This window comes from Dipodomys merriami, unplaced genomic scaffold (genome assembly GCF_024711535.1).
Source record: "Dipodomys merriami isolate MVZ:Mamm:240054 unplaced genomic scaffold, mDipMer1.0.p SCAF_10, whole genome shotgun sequence".
NCBI classification, from domain to species: domain Eukaryota; kingdom Metazoa; phylum Chordata; class Mammalia; order Rodentia; family Heteromyidae; genus Dipodomys; species Dipodomys merriami.
In genome coordinates, this window is record NW_027202271.1 from 36,596,385 (window position 1) to 36,614,955 (window position 18,571).

Below are 18,571 nucleotides of genomic sequence, written 5' to 3' on the forward strand. Positions count from 1 at the left end.
ATAAAACATTTTCATCAAATGATCATTTATTTTTCAAAAAGATAATGACTAGAACTTTTAGAATGACAACTGACAGCTTCCTGTTGTGGGTATCTTTGAAATCATAATGATTCCTGAAACATCCTTCAGCATTAATACACAGGGGCTTCAGTAATTACTCCTCTTATAACTCATCATGAATCCTGTATGCGAACTGAGCTTGAGCAGATCTGCAACTAAATGAATTAAACATCTTCCATCTGCAAATCTGGAAGTTTTTCTTCTGTGAGCTGTAGATATTTTTAATGGCCAATAAAATATTTTCCCTCTGATGTTCATCCCAACATGGTCAGAGTTGAATACATCTAAAAAATTTCCATTTTGTTGAATTTTATGCATTATCAAAGTCAGTTTTGGTTCTTCTCTTTCCAAGACAATTGTTTGGTTGGAATATGAGAAAGATAGAACTACATTAATAATATTATTTCTAGCAATAGAATAATGCCTTTTATCAGTAAGCATCACTAATGAAATCAGTCTGAGATTTGTAGTGTTTTCCTACATGTAATTGAGTAGGATTCCTGTTCAACTAGAGAGTAGTTTTCCAAATTGGCCATATAATCAATGGGACTTTATAATAACGGAAACATGGTAGAAATACTAGGAAAAATTCAAAGGATTTGTTAAATATTTCTAACTAAAAACATTATACTACTTCAGTAATATTACATAGTAACAGTTACTAGTGACTATTACATACCAGAAACTACATGGATTCTGATATACATTATATGCACCTAAGCTTAGAAACAGTACAAGAAATTTGTTACCACCATCTCCAGCTCCTTGCTGAGAAAGAACTTACAAATAGCATGTGTGTGATACCTTTAATTTACAAGCAGGGTCTTGTAAACTCTCCTATTAGAGTCCTGTGTAGCAATCAGAGTTGAATGAAATTTTAAAACCTTGGGCAATGCCAATATTTTGAGCAAATAACTAGGATTTTGAAAATGGATATTTAGTATTCTGATAGTTGAATAGGAAAAATTTGGAGTCAGACTAATTACAAAGATTGTTTAATAAGCCTGTGTTTGAGGTGGTAGCGTCTTTCAGCTCTCCCTGAGTGGCCTAGCACTTCTCAATGAAATGTGCTGACGGATTAAGCCTCTGAGATGTGTCCTTGTGATGTCCAACATCTGGATAGGGAAAGTAAAACTCTAACATCCAGATGTTATGGTTATATGATATGTAACTATAAAAGCAAAATAAAAGGAACTTTTAACTGTCCGCCACCGCCCCTTTTTACTTTCCATCCAGATGAATAGCATTGAGTGAACTCAGCTTGAGCATATAACACTTATAATTCCTTGCTGGGCAATGGTTCATCAGTTTGACAGTTCAACTCATCAGGTTGTTGATGAATCACTAAAAAGTAAATTAAAATTTAAAAATATAGTGGTATAATGGACAGGTGCATACAAAAAGAAATGAGAACCAGTAAGTCATGGAGAAAGAGAGTGTTTCCTATTGTTGGAAATATGCTTTAAACACTATTTATTGTGGTTTTTCTTCTTTTTAATTCAAAGAATTTTCATTGGATTTGGTGTCTCAAGCTTACAGCATTACAGTTCTCTGAGTAACTATTATTCTTTGCACATCAAAGCGAACTCTGAAAATATTTCACAGACAATTAATTTTAACACTTTCCTTCTGTGAGCAATGTGTGGGCTCAGTTAAAATGTAGCATAAAAACAAAATACTTTAATATGCAACTCATTGTAAATAAGCAACTCATAATAACATATTTTAAGAATTATAGTTTTGAGAAAATCATAGTGTTATAATTAAGTAGTATAAGTAGTAGTATAAAATAAATACCCTTAGAATTATACCTTGATTAAAATAAATATAACTTGGAGTGAAAACAACTATTTTTAATTTAGCTAGTCTTATATGCAGATGCTAATCTGACTTGTTGAGAAGTGAAAAATTGAGAAAACTAAGTAATCTTGTTTGCAGAATGATAAAGAGATTGATATGCTACTGAACTATTGGTTGTATTCCCTAAATTTGGAACTATTCTCTGAATCTCTATCACTAAGTCTTCCAGCAGGCACATAAAGTTATAAAAATAATTGCTCATTTGATGTATTTCTATTTTCTCCTTACAGTGTGTATACATGAGTAGGCCATCTATTGGAGGAATCAAATTTATTCCTGTCTAATTATAGATCAAGAAGCTATCCGGTTTAAATGTTAAATTCTCTTTCAGAATGACAGGATATATGATATGAATAGTCTTATATAAATTTAGAATCAATTCAACAACAAAAGAGGAATATCCTCCACAGGGATACCTCTTTACAATCACAAACTTACTATAGAGCTAGAATATAATAAATAATAAAAATAATCTGCCAGCATTTGAATGGTGGAAAGTTGTTTTTATAGTTGCATAAAGAATTTTGAAACTCAGCCTGGCTATGTGTTTTTCAGTGACATGGGGGCCAACTAAAAACATTAAAATGCTGTCTAAGAATTATATAAACAAGAATAAGTTCTCCCACCTCTGGACTGGAATGTGACAGCTGGTTAGAGTAAGCATAGCAACACCACACAACAATATCAAACAGGATGGATGGCTTAACTATTCACAAATAGAGCATCAAAGGAAAATTGTTCAAACTAGATTTTTGGCTAGGATTGAAATATTAAATGTGCTAGCCTTGATAATAGTTAAAGTTCATGTTAGTTTTTCAATCAAATTAGATCTGACCACTCAAAATTCTTTTAAAATATCACAATGTGAGCTTTTGTAGTATTCTGATCCAATATGAAGAAAGTGAAGCAATAATATAAAGATGTTATTTTCTTGACATGTTAAGTTAGTAGCATGTTTGAAGCGAAAATAAAGTTGGTTGAACCACTAGGTCTTAGTGACCACTCTTATACACATCTTCCTTCTCTCTCAACTCTCATTCATTCTTATGTCTCCCTGCAAGGGCCAGCACTTGAAATCAGGAGCCTGATGGTTTCTCAGCCTGATTGCTTGCCCTCTTAGAGCCTGGCACTCTACTCCTGGAGCCACACTTCCACCCAGTCATGTTACTGATTAATTGAAGATGGAGTCTCATGCATTTTCCTTCCCAGGTTGTCCAAATCTCAACTTCCTTAGTAGCTAGGATAACTGCTAGGATAACAGCACTGGTACCTAACCCATTCTTCATCCTTTATGGTAAATCTGATGACATTTGATGTGTCTATGTACAACAAATATTAGATAGATCTCCTTAAAAATTGACAAATGAAACTCTGAAAAATATTTAAATAACAAATGTTGATAAACGTTCTTGTATGGCATTGTTCACATTGTTCACATTATTGTTTATTATTAGTTTTAATATTATTGAGGTTAGCTTGAGCAGGATCTCTCATTGTAGCCAAGATTAACCACAAACTCATGATCTGCCTCCCTCAGCCTCCTAAGTGAAGTGATTACAAGTGTGAACTACCATACCTGGCTTGGTTATTATTTAAATGTTCACCTGGAAAACTTAGGTGTGAGACAAACCCCAAAATGTAAAAAAGTATTGGGGCAACAACATCTATATTTCCTTGTCCAAGTACACTTTTCCAAATACATCATGTTAATAGGTAGGAATAATGGCATTACATTTTTTTAAATTTTATTTTATTTGTGAACATACTGTACAGAGGGGTTACAATTACATGGGCAGTATAATGCGTACATTTCTTACCAAACATTGCAGCCTCCTCCTTTTGTTTACCCTTCACGTCCCTTCCCAGAATCCCCCCTCCCCCCCAATCCCAATCCTTCTCCTTCCCCCCCATCCCCCCCCCCCACACTGACGTTGTAAAGCTCGTTTTGGACGTGACAACTTGTACTTCTCATTGTTGCAACAGGTCCACCTGTATCCTTAAACAACTGGTTTTTCCCCATCTCCTCCTCAAGTTATACTGACATCAAATATAGTGAAAGCAGGGGTTATACTGTGGGGGGGGACATACAAAGCAACAAAGAGATAATGTTATAAATGCGTTAGAAACACATGCATGAAAGAAAAAAAACATTAAAATACATATCTAAGGGTTCATTTTCCTGACATCACATTATCTGACCTTTTCCGCTTGACTCATGCATATACTAGATATATGGCATTACATTTGATTGAATCTGTACTGGGAAAAATTCATGAAGTACGTGCAAGAATACCACCTATGAATATAAAAGTGTTTCATGTAACTTACCAGCAAGTAACTTGACTCAGTGAGTAAAGCTGGAATGGACATACCAGAGATAATCAACTCTTTGTCAGTGTTTCCAAGTACCACAGTAAATATGACACCTGCAATTCACTCGCCACAATTTGAAGAATTAACTTCTGGAGAAGAATTGATTAACTACTGGAATTGTAGGTACTTGAGCTTCAGCAAGCTCTGAACAGTCTTCTGTTATTATAAAAAGACTTTAATAAAGATGACTTCACTTACCACATTCTAGTAAAAATTTAAAAGGATTTTTCTCACCTTTGCTGGAATACTTATATGAACCCAGAGAGATTAAAAAGTACTATGATTGTAGGGCTGGGATGTAGCTCAGTGGCAAAGCGCTTGCCTAGCAAGTGCAACATCCTGGGTTCGATCCCCAGTACCAAAAAAGAAAAGACAAAAAAAAAAAAGTACTATGATTGTAATATTATTACAGAATAGTTATAACAAATACTAGTAGAAGATTTCATATTGTAACTCAGGGATTCTATAAGAACTATTAGAAAACAGTTTCTGTAGTTCTTTATGTTGCACGCTTTTATATATTTATTAATATTTCATATTTAAGTTTTGGTTGTATAAACATTTTCTAGCCAAAATAAAGGAAATGATGATTTTTACATAATTGGTTTTAATAACTTTGTAATCGACTATTCTGTAACTTCTGCTATAAATATGATATGTGATTGAAAAGCATACAGCTTATAAAGCAATTTGAAACCATAGAAATTAACAAGCATATATTCTTTCTAGTTCCACTAAATGTGACTTCTAGTTATAGCATTTTTTTATTGTTAGAAGTCTTAAATTAAACTGGACTACTCTTGAGCCAATATGTTGTCAGATTTCTAGGTTAAGAATTACTAGGTAGGGCTGGGAAGGTGGTTCAGTGGTAGAGTACTTGTCTTGTATGCCTGAGGCCTTGGGCTCGATTTCTTCAGCACCACACAAGCAAAAAGCAAAAAAAAAAAAAAAAAAAAAGAAAACAAATAGAATTACTAGGTACATTTGAAAGTGTTTCTATAAACCCTATCCTTGAGAATTTTATGAGTTTTACTGGCCATTAATTTATTTCCCTGTATGTACAAAGAATTGAATTCAAAGCTACAATGTACATATACATATATTTCTGTATATATATACGTATATATATTCCTAAAAGAGTGTATGGAGGGGCTGGGAAGGTGGTTCAGTGGTGGAGCGCTTGCCTTGCATGCATGAGGCCCTGGGTTCGATTCCTCAGCACCCATAAGCAAAAAGAAAAAAGCCGGAAGTGGCGCTGTGGCTCAAGTGGTAGAGCGCTAGCCTTGAGCTGAAGAGCTGAGGGACAGCGCCCAGGCCCAGAGTTCAGGCCCCAGGACCGGACCCCTCCCCCCCCCAAAAAAAGAGTGTATGGAGATAAGTACTAAGAACTTAGTGTCATGGGCTGGGAAGGTGGCTCAGTGGTAGAGCGCTTGCCTTGCATTGCTCGAGGCCCTGGGTTCGATTCCTCAGCACCACATAAGGAAAAGGAAAAAAAAAGCCGGAAGTGGCGCTGTAGCTCAAGTGGTAGAGCGCTAGCCTTGAGCTGAAGAGCTGAGGGACAGCACCCAGGCCCAGAGTTCAGGCCCCACGACCGGACTCCCCCCCCCAAAAAAAAGAACTTAGTGTCATAACTGAGTAAGATAAAGTACAGAAATGGAAATAATTTGATTAATTTATAGATGGTAAGTTCACATCAAAGCAGTTTACATAAAACAAAATCAGTACACATATTTCTCTGCTTTTTTTTTTTTTTTTTCTAATTAGTGCCAGTCCTGTTGCTTGAATTCAGGGCCTGAGTGCTGTCCCTGAGCTTCTTTTACTCAAGACTAGTGTTCTACCATTTGAGCCATGTCACCACTACTGGATTTTTCTGAGTGGTTTACTGGAGGTAAGAGTTTCATGGACTTTTCTGTCCAGTCTGCTTTGAACTACAATCTTCAAATCTCAACCTCCTGAGTAGTGTGGTTTGCAGGCATGAACTACCAACCCTCAACCTCCCTGCTTTTTACTAAAGATTCTTCTAATGAAATCCCTAGTTTTTGCTTTCTGCAGTATAGTAGTTTATTGTAATCCCCTTTCCATTAATTTTTGCAACTAAAAGCCTCACATATTTCCTAAATATTTATATGTAATCAACATTTATATTTGCATTTATTACCAGTACATACCTAAATAGTTGTGGTTTTTTTGTTTTGTTTTGGTAGACAAAATCATCTTCATCCTAAATTTGAACCATTTAGAAGACATTCTAAAAGTTCTAGGAAAATACTAGCGTTGAAGGCCAGCAAGTCCATACTGTGATACAGAAGTGCAGCTCAGTGAGAAAATAATAAAATTCTACTGCTGAAATAGAATATTGAGTGTTAGACATGAGATATTGTGGCTTCCTAAAAAAAAAATTCCAACCAGAGGAGGAAAAGAGACCCATGGACACTTGCTTCTCTCTCCCTCAAAATCTCTTTGAGGTTTTTACTCTTGCTTTTTTTTTTAATTTTAAAAAAATATTGTGGCATCTACTGTCATATTTCAAATATCTTCCCAGTGAATTACTGAACTCCAAATGATTGTGGTAATGCCTATGGCACTTGCCTTCTAAAAGAATTAAGCTGGCCTGCATAGTTTATGGCTGATAAACTAGGAGACCATCTTTCACTACAATGATGTATTCACTGCACAAAGAACTATCTCCATTGTAAATTAATTCTTGAAACGTTGAACCATAAATGTCATCGGTATCATTATCCACTCTGCTCCCAGAAGCAATGGCTGTCAATTTTCTGCAGGTGCTGGTTCCACAAAGGAAGGTGCTCCCAACAAAACACATTAAGCCATGACTCCATTCTTAAGGGCAGCTCCTTTCAACGTCCTCTTTATTTTATGCTGCTTGGCAAAGAGATTAATGGATTGCATTTCTGATATGCAATTGGCTTCAGGGTTTTTCCTGTGCTCTTTCTTAGAGAAAAGTGGTCATGAAGGCTTTTGCGCAAATGCAGTGTTCAAATGCTCCTTTTTCAGAAGCCTAAATTTAGTCAGCATTCATCTGCTTATGCTTCTATTTGGACTAGCTAGACTTAAATTATAACCACTGGTCACGTGCTTATTGAATCATCAACGTGTGCAGAACCTATGAGGAATGCATTTATTGAATCATCAATGTGCCCAGAACATATAGAAATCATGTGGAGTGACAGCAAAGTTTGTAGCATGGTAGGTGATCCACATTGATGAGGCAGGAAAGAAATAATAAGTGAAATTTATTTCAGGAATTAGTTGGTAGGGCCTTTGTCACATCTTTTCAGAGACTGCCTAAGTTTGAAATAACTTTAATGTGATGTTTGCTGGGGAACAAGGTTCTTGGCAGGATAAAAATAACATGGAGGCATAAATCTCTGACATAAATTGGCACTTTTCATAGCAATTGTAGAGTTAATTAATTCATCCAACATTGGCAAACAACCAATTTACCTAAGGTCATTGAGCTAAGAAATAAAGATAATAGTATTGATTATAGGTTTCACTGTGAGAATTAAGGTATATATTTTGAACCTAAAGTGTGCCTGTATATAAAAAGAGTACCTGAAATATAGTAATATATAAACAGTTTACTTAAATTTTGTTTTGAAGTTAGAAAAGGAAGACGTAAGAATAATTTATCTGTCATGATTTTTGTTAATGCCTGGAATAAATTAACCAAACAAGGCAGAGATAGTTTTCCCTTCCTAACAACTCAAGCTTTATTTGTAGGAAAGGGAGAAATTGCCTTTATGCTTACTCAATTTTTGTAGGAGTAAGACACCATACCTTATGTTCCGAACTTAGCTCAGAACAAAATTCAGACTTCATTCCACATTAAGCTTCATGTAGAACTCCTTCTTACTGCCTAAGGTCAGTTCGGTATCCCATGCTAGGATGACATCTTTTGTTCTCAGCTATCACAGTGAGGAACACAGAAGTTATTCATAATGAATCATCAATAAATACCCTTGGGTGCAGACCTATGGATACTTAACATGAATCAATTCAGAAGGTTAAATTAAGAAATAAATTATTTGAGGTAACTCTGCTATGAGGTGACCATTATAGTAACAACGAAGAAATGTGATAGAAATGGTTAAATTTAAACTTTGGAATATGTCCTACATAATTTAGAACACACTGTTACTTAAATCTAACTAAATCTTCATTAAACACTGAGACTGAATATTTTCGGTTCTACTTGGCTGAGGCTAAATAAGAAATCCACTGTCAACACATTCTGCTGGGAAGCTCTGAGGGCTTTCCATCTGCTTTTAAAGACAAGAATCAACAGATGCACAATGGAAGGAGCCAAAATAAATGAAAATAAAACTTGGGAGGAAGCAGAGACCATGCAGAGGAAAGAGAACCTGTAAATATGTATTGATATATTCTCAGACATTCATTCAAGAAATATTTGAGAACCTACTATGTGCCAGAAACTGGAGCTTGAGCAATGAGCAGACCAGAGGAAAAGCTTTGCCCCGGCACTGTTCAGATCTTGTTGTCGTGAGATAAGGATCTTTGGAAAAGGGATGCTTGGAAAACAAAACACTAAAAAATGCTCATTGAAGTAGTAGAAAAAAAATTGAAATATAAAATTAAAGTTACCTCCGAGAAAATAGAAAACAGAAAACAGATAGTGGAAATATCAGCAATTGTATTGGCCCAGACAAAGCAGTGTAGCATCAGAATGATAGGACACAGACCACCAAGAAAGGAGAGGAATAGGATAATTTAAAAATTCAAAATTATCCAAGAGATTAAAAAAACAACAGAATTTTAAACATCAAATCACTTGTGTAAATAACTATGCAGTGAGTGAGTATTGGTGCAAATGAAGTAACATCATTCTGCAATTTCCAAAACAGTCTAAGAGAACACAGATTTGTCCATGCGATCGAGCTCAGAATGGCAAAGGCCATCTCAAGAGCAATAATGAAAGACAGAAGATGGCTAAGCAATGTGTTCACACTTGTAAGTGAAAATTATTTTCATTTAGACTTTTTCCAATTAAACTGTAAAGGTAGCATAGAGTGTATGTTGTATAGGCACCGGGCTTTAGAAAATTTACCTTCTGTACATTCTTCCAGAAAGGAAGTAGAAGATGTGCCTATTTCTAATGAAATGCCACAAAGAACAAGACTCAAGATCCATGGTACCGGAAATCAATGTCAAGAAAGGGATAAAGGGAGATTTCCAAAAGATGGCAGCTGGTGGACAGAATTAAAGCATGACAGAATTTCCCACAAAATACCACCTCAGGAAAGTAAGACCGTAGAGGACATTCTGTTTCAAACTATAGGAAGAGAAGACCAAACATGGAAGACTTAGGGGATGCATTAATGACAAATGAACCGAAAAATTAATGCCACAAACAAAACAAAACATGAATTGATGGTACAGGAAGAAGAAGTTGTTTTAATTCTACAGGAAGGAGAAGTTGTGCCACTATTGACACACTCCATGAGCCTCGAAGTCTCATTTATCGAAACTTAACTACTACGAACAAACTGGCAGAAAGTCTGGCACGATACCAAGGCTGGTGAATTTGGGTTCAGATATTTGAGATCTATCCTTGCTCTGTTCGATACACTGGAAAGACACCTGGTGATGTTATTACTGGAGTTTGCTTTAACAAATAAAATGTGGTTTAAGAGATACTGTGCAGGTTGCTGACCCTAGGAAACATTTAACAACTAAGTCTTGCCAGGAAGAAGTTCAACCTCATCTCTTGAGGATAAGAGACTACACATAGAAGGACCTACCCACCCCAGCTGAACCAACCTGCAGTCTGGCTGAATGCAATTAGCCAAGAAACCTGTAGAAAGTCCAGTAGAAAACTTCCCAGCCATCCCAGAAATTGTGACAGATAAATTGTTGTATTACGCTACCAAAGTTGAAGGCACAGATCATGCAGAGATAAATAATCAATACAGTATATTAGTACCCCCTTCTTCCTTGCCTACTTTTATCATTTTTGCCACAAATATTACTAGCTCCTGCTTTTCTCAAGAGGCTTTAAGTATATCCATCCCTAAGTTTCTTTTTCTTTCCTGCTTGCTTGTTTTCATAACACATGAACATATGCTCTTGTAACATATACTTTCTATTATGGGTTAAGCTCTTTATATATAAGGTATGATCTTCAGCTTTATCTCTGACCATTATCCCATTTTCCTTTATTACCATCCTCCAATTGTGATAGTTTTCCCATGCCTCTGTCTTTTTTAAAATATATTTTTATTATAAAAATAATGTACAGAGGGGTTACAGTTACATGAGTAAGGTAATGAGTACATTTCCTATCAAGCATTGTTATCTCCTTCTTTGTTTTTCTCCTACGGTCCCTTTCCTCCCCTCTCCCCAACTCCTCCCTCCCTCCCCACCCCAAGTTGTAAAGTTCATTTTCAACATAGTGTCTTGTACGTCTCATTGTTACACCTCTTTGTCTTGAAGATACTATTTCCCCTCTCTGGAGCAATCTTCTTTCTTTAACTGCCTCTCATTTGCTTACTTACAGACAATGGAATATTGCTGGATCTTTCCCCAGTGATGAAGTATTATTTATTATTCTGTATATTCAAAACTCTTCAAATTCAAATTCTTCAGATTCAAAACTCCATCTTCCTCTGAAATTTGCTTCTTGCTCTAGTTTTTGCTCTGACAGACAGTCTTCTTTTTGTCCTGGGTGGCAGTGCCAGGGCTGCCATCACTGCTTTTTGGTGGTTATTGTGTGAGGATCCACCTCTGCTTTGCAGTACAATCTCCTCCTACAGAAGTGAGGCTGCTATTAAAAATTTGAAGATAGTGTTTCAGGATCCACCTGATGACCAGTACCTCTTCCCAGTGCTCCCTGGAGCATTGTTTTCTCAAAAAAGTTTAAAATCTTCTAGATCATTCTTGCTTTCTAATGGTTATCTTCTTCATTTTATTTTCCCTTCCTAAAATTTAGTCTAGATTTCTCCATTTCCTTGCTTGTTCATACAGAACTAGAAAGATTTATGTGATTTGTGTGTCTTATTTCTTTTCTTTGCTGGCTGTATTAATCAACTGTTTGTGTGTGTGTGTGTGTGTGTGTGTGTGTGTGTGTGTGTGTGTGTGTGTGTGTGTGTGTGTGTGTGTGTGTGTGTACATAGTGTTTGCAAGCTTTTTTAAGCTTATGAAATGCATGTATAATATATTATATAATTATAAAAGGGATGTATTAGATTGGCTTTGATGATTACAGACTGAGCTGAGTAATTCAACAACAATCATCTCTATGCTGAAAATCCAAAAGACTGTGCTTAACAGTCAAAGAAGCGGAAGGCCTTAGAGCCAGGAGGTCTAATGATGCAACCTCCTTTCTTAGCGGGGAAGTGTGGAAGCTCCCTGGGGAGTAGTTGGTATGAGTCCACATTGAAAGGCTGAGACTAGGGTCTTGTGTCTGTGGGCCATGGCAGCACCCTTAGATGGACTTGCCAGCAAGAGTGGAGTTTGCACACAGTGGTTGGTTTCTTCCTTTCAACTTTATGACATCCGGGCCTCCAGCCTTCTGGACAGTGCTGTCCATATTCAGGATGGGTCTTTGATCCTCAGTTGCTGTCCTCCACGCCAGTGCTCTCTGGAAACCCCTCACAGACACACCCAGGAGTATTGTTCACTGATCTCTCTGTGTCTCTCAACCTAGCCAAGTTGAAAGTCAAGCTTAAATGTACTCCAACTTTACTTTTATTGCATATCCTTCTAGATTTTATACTTTCTGTGGCTGTTATAAACAGAAATATGAGGTTTGGGGAACTGTGAAAGGCTGGCACTAATCAAACAAATTTTTCCACTTCTATTTCTCCAAGTAGTTAATCCCATAAAAACAACAACAACAACAAAACCACACACTTCTCCCAAATAAATGTTCAGATTGGGCAAGACTCTGATTTTTCTGCCAACTTCCCTTAGTTCATACCATTGGTCTATGTCTTCCCATGGATTAATATTGTCAATATTTCCTGGAATCTAGTCTTTCAGACACAGGTGAGCTCTGAAAGGCTTAAAAGTTTATCAGCTGATTCTCAAGTTTCTTTACTGATTGTCCTGTTTTTCCCTTTCTCAATCAGATCCAAATTTCTATATTGAAAGCTTTGTCATAGCTGCACTATTCTTCAAGAGATTTTCCTATGAAGTTCCACTCTGTTCAAATTGTGCTTGTTGTAATAGTGTGGTTCAAAGTCCAAAATGTCCCAAATTCTGCTATTTGTGGAAGAATCATTCTAACCTACATTTAAGGTTTTGTCTGTCTGTCCATTCTAAGTATTGAACCCTAGTTATTTTTTGAGAAAACTGATGTGATCCCTCTATTTTTGGGTATTCTCTTTACAGTGAAGGAGACTTGATAGCAATTTTGTTTTTGCTTTTCATATAATCCTTTCATTATGGCCCTGAAGATCAGGTGTTATTTTTCCTTTCAGATCTTCCTAGAATTATCTTCAGTGTTGTTAATGTTAAAGAATTCTTTCTCTTGTTTTAGTATAATTAGTTGTCTTCTATTTGTTTTTATTCTTTTGTATCTCCTTTCTGAATCAATGGCTGCAAAGTATTTTTTTTTCAAAGCCTTTTGTGGTTCCTTTGGAACTATGATTTCAAGAAATATATCATCCCAGTACCAGTCCTCTTTAATTAATCAGATGATCTTTAGGTTTGCTGACACTTTTTGAGTTGCTTTCTAGTTCGAACCAAGAAAGTGGAACTTCTTTATACTAAAGCACTACAGAATTGTTTCACATTTAACACAACCTTCTGAACAAAATCATAGTTGTTACCTCTAAATTTCGAGCCAAAACTTGGGCAGTAAACAAAGCCATAACATATGAGACCAGGTGCTAATGGTGGTAGTGAGGACACACTAGGCCCTTACATGGGACAGGCTCTGACTTTCCCAGGAAGGTAGTTCTTCAAGGCAACAAAATGTGGGTGGCATTTTAGGCATCTATCTAGTACTTTCTACTTTGGGCTGGCACTAATAATTTAAGATTGCAATTAGTTTATTAGTAAAGTCCACCTGGAACTCACCAGACAGTGCAGTTCAAAAAGCCTCGTCTAAAAGCCTGGCTGATAAACATAATGCAAGCACCAAATATTTTTCTGCCTCTCAATGTTCTGAAAGAATGAAATTATTTGTTTTGTTTCATTTGCAGTGCCAAGCCAGATGCAGCTTGCATTCTAGAGCCCACGCATCTGACATCTGCCAAGACCACTATGGGCTGCTTTTGCTGAAATTGAATCAATTAGTCTCGACCATGGTGACATGCCCAAATCATCCCATGTACGTGGTTTTTTTTTTTTTTTTTGCTTGTTTGTTGTCTTGTTGTAATTCTTTTGAGACAGGGTCTGCTTTGCTGTGTAGAGACTAGCCTGTAGCTCATGATGTACCCAATGCTGATCTTGAACGTTTGAGACTCCTTTCTCAGCCTCCTGAGTTCCTGGATAATAGACATGTGCCAGCATCCTCAGATTTAATAGCTTCCCACTCAACAAATTTCCAAATCCCAAAGACATTCATGTCAATCATACTGTGTTAAAATCAAATACATATTCTTTGTCACAGATAATAATTGTTATTATGTAGTCTTAAGGAAAGAACAGTTGGCTAAATAAACCATCACCAAACCTTCAAGTGCCAGTATATAGATCCCCAGAAACCCATGAGTGAGCACACACACACACACACACACACACACACACACACACACACACACACACACACACACACACACACACACACACACACACACACACTATTCTCTGGAGACAAGCAGATCCCAAAAGGAATCCCATAGCTGAGCCATTCATGCTCAGTTCCTGACTCCTTTGGTATGTCAGATGGTAAAGCATACCAATTGGAATTTTGTTGTAGCAATACTTGTGTAGCATTGTTTCCTTCTCCCACCCCTCCCCCCATACATACCAGTATAATATACTGGGTAACAGCTTGAAAAAAATGGGGTTGTTAACATTGAAGGAGTGTTACTGGCATCTAGTGGGCAAAAGACAGGAATGCTGCGGTGCACAGGGCAGTGAGCTACTGCAAGAAAGCATCACCAGGCTCAATGTTCAATAGTGCTGTGCCTGAAACGTGGTACTGCTTAGAAATGGAAGTGCAAGAAAATCCCATTCTCCCTTACCTCTAGCTTGACCAGCTCACCAAAATTGCAGGTCATTTTGGAAGGTGAGAGATCATACAGATATTAGAGTGCTCAGAGAAATGGGTACGATATCACACAACAACCTGTCAAATGCTCTCCTGGAAACTCTATCTGTATTGTGCAGAATTAAGACTACTTATGCTGTGGGGGAGGGGCATACAAAGCAACATAGAAATAATCTTATAAATGTGTTAGAAACAATCGCATGAAAGAAAAAAAAAACATTTGAATACATATCTTAGGGTTCATTTCCCTAACATCACCCCTGCTTTCGCTGTATTTGATGTCTGTATAATTTGTGGAGGGGAAGGGGAAAAACAAATCGTTTAAATAGGGATACAGGTGGACCCATTGGAACAATACAAGTCCTTATGTTGAAAACGAACTTTACAACTTTGGTGGGGGGGCGGGAGAGGACTGGGCGGGGGACGGAGGAGGATGGGAAGGAGAAACAAAGGAGGAGGCTACAATGCTTGATAAGAAATGTACTCATTATCTTGCCCATGTAATTTTAACCCCTCTGTACAGAATTTTCACACACACACAAAAAAGACTACTTATGCATCGGCAACATTTTAGAGGACGTTAATTCTAACGTTTCTTTTTATGTATCTATTTATATGTTAATATTTTTTTAAATGTTTCTCTTTTTTTTTTTTTTTGTTGGTTGTGGGGCCTGAACTCTGGGTCTGGGCTCTGTTCCTAAGCATTTCAGCTCAAGGCAAGCGCTATACCACTTGATCCACAGCGCCACTTCCAGCTTTTTCTGCTTATATGGTGCTGAGGAATCAAACCACATAAAGGCCTTATGCATGCAAGGCAAGCACTCTACCACTGAGCCACCTTCCCAGCCTTAAAAAATGTTTCTTATAGTAATACATTTTATGAAGAAAATTGATTTCCTTTACTTAAGACTTCCACCCAAGTAAAGAAGAATAAAATGTATCTTACAAGATGATTCTGAGCCTGCCAGGGGCAGCAGGGAGCATGCATTCTCAGATGTGACTATTAAAAGGAATGTACTTTTTAAATTCTGACAGCCCCAGTTGCATTTATTACAATGATTAAGTTATTACTATTATTATTATTTATCTTTCACAAGGCAGTAGATTTCTCACTGCTCTGCAGAATATAAAGGAACGCAAGACTATGCAAATTCTTCACCAGGAGGTCTCTGGTGCCTCTTTTCTCCTCCTTGTGTAGCATAAGGTGAAGATGGAGCCCCTTGACTTTTACTATATTATTAACTTTAAATTGCATCTGCAAGAGGAGCCCTGTGAGCTGGATTTAGAGAATGCACATCACAGAAAGAACAATCTAAAAATATTTGGCTTAAAATCTCATTTACCTTGTACAAGTATTATTTTCCTTGACATATTCTCTTGCCTTTCTCTGCAAAATTACAACAAGAATGACTTCCCACTCCCACCCAGTGGAGAAGAGGGTGAGAGTTTTGTGACCCAGATCACAAAGTTACAGAAATTGAGAAAAATCCAGTTCAATGACCTCTAGAATCATAAAGTTCTAGAATAAAAGAAAAACAGTCTATAATTCGGCATACTAGAATTATAGATATTGAAACCTTTCCCCCAAATGGAAGAATAGTTTACCCAAAGTCTCATTGCTCCTTGTAGAAAATCATTTCTCTGCAATTTGTTTTATTTCTTGCACTAGACTTCCATCCAATTTTATTGATCATCACTTATAGGCTCTTTAGAAATTAAAAATTGAAGCAGAGGACATTTAAAAATTTTTATTGTAAAGATGCTGTACAGAGGGGTTACAGTTGCGTGAGTAAGCCAATGAGTATATTACTTGTCGATTATTATTACCCCTTCCCTTATTGTTGTCCCACTATCCCTTCCCTCCCCACTCCTTCCTGCCTGCCCCCCCCACCTGAAGTTGTAAAGTTCATTTGCCATATACTGTCCTGTGGGTATCCTTGTTGCAATGGGTCATCCTGTGTCCTTGTTTCAGCATTTTGTTATTCCCCTTCCCCTCCCCAGATTGGATATATGTATATACAAGATGCAGGGTACCAAAATCAAGTATAGTGACAACAGGCGATATGCCATGGGGGAAAGAACATACAAAGGAAACAACAAAAACAACAAACAAAATTACATGGCACATTTAAAACAGTAACAATAAAGACAGAACTCTTGTGTCCATATCTTGGGGCTCATTTCACTTAGCATCATCTTATATGGTTATATGTACATGGCTTTTGAGCTTTTTAGCTAATCTGACAAAATTATCCTATCTGTATACTAATTATTGCAAATAAGGGAAATCATGGGTTCTAAATTTCTTTGGGACTGGGTTACTTCACTTAATATGATTTTTTTCCAGGTCTTTCCATTTCTTAACAAATGGGGCAGTGTCATTCTTATACACACACACACACACACACACACACACACACACACACACACACACACACACACACACACACACACACACACATATTACATTTTCTTGATCCACTCATCTACTGAGGGGCATCTGGTTGGTTTCACATCTTAGCTATTGTGAATAATGCTAGGATAAACATAGTTGTGCTGGTAGCTTTAGTATACCCTTGTTTGTGATAGTTTGGGTAAATGCCCAAAAGTAGGATTGCTGAGTCATAGGAGAGCTCTATGTATAGTCTTTTGAGGAACTTCCATACTGATTTCCAGAGTGGTTGAACAAGTTTACACTCCCACCAACAATGCAGTAAGGTTCCCTTCTGTCCACATCCCCTCCAGCATCTGTTGTTATTAGAGTTCTTGATTATAGTCATTCTAACTAGGGTGAGGTGGAATTTCAATGTTGTTTTGATTTCCATTTCTTTTATGGCTAGAGAGGTTGAGCATTTCTTCATGTGTCTATTGGCCATCCTTCTTTCCTCTTCAGAGAAGTCTCTCTTTAAGTCTTTAGCCCACTTAATAGTCAGGCAGTTATTTCTTTGAGGATTTGTTTTTTGGGGATTTAATTTTTTGAGTTCTAATATATTTTAGATACGAGGCTCTTGCCTGTTGTATGGCTAGTAAAGATCTTCTCTCAATGTGTGGGCTTTCTATTGATCTTACTAACTATGTCCTTTGAAATGCAGAAACTCTGCAGTTTCATGCAATCCCAAACTCTGCAGTTTCATGCAATCCCATTTGTCCAACCTTTCTTTGATTTGTTGTGTTTCTGGGTCTCTATTAAGAAAATTTCGGCCTGTGCTAAGGAGAGCTAAGATTTCTTCTATTCCATCCTGTAATGTTTTCAGAGTGTGTGTTTTAACTCTGAGGTCATTGATCCATTTGGAGTTGATTCTGGTGCAGGGTGATATATAAGGATCTAATTTTAGTTTTCTAAAGGTGTTTAACCAATTTTTCCACCATCATTTACTGAACAGACTGTCTTTCTTCCATTCTTTTTTTTTTTTTTTTTTGGCTCTCTTATTGAAGATTAGATGGGTTCATTTCTGGTTCTTAGGTTCTATTCCATTGGTCTTCAGAAGCAGAGGACTTTTCTAGAGCTCATGCACTATGATACTTAGAAAAATAAACAGGAAGTAATAACATTACAGGAGAAACTCAGAGAAAGAAAACAATCTTTTATAGAAACTATACTGTCCACGTGGACAGCTAAAGAAGCAGCAATAGTGAAAGTTGGAACACCCAAGGGACTCCAGAATATATGCACTGTCAATTAAGCAATCAGGCTCTTTTTCCTCCCTTTTACATAAAGTAATAATATTTTTAACTTTTTAATTTTGCATGTGTGTGGTGAAGAAAAGGTGACACAATGAAGAGAAGAAAGAAAATGGGTAGGCTACAATGATGATGAAATGTTTTGGGGCACTGAACATAGTGTAGGGTTATGATTGGTCTTCTCTCAACAATCCTCTTATGATATGACACACTGAGTACTTTTGTTTCAGCATGAAGTTAATTGATGAGCTATCTCCTTTGTATGTCTTTGTACTATTCAACAACTGGCACATTTTCTGCTTTTAATAGGTTTCCCGTGTACAGTGAGTATTACTGTTTGCATTTGCTTTACAGATTGAGATGTGAACCATTTCTGCAGCTTTCGTGCTACTCCTT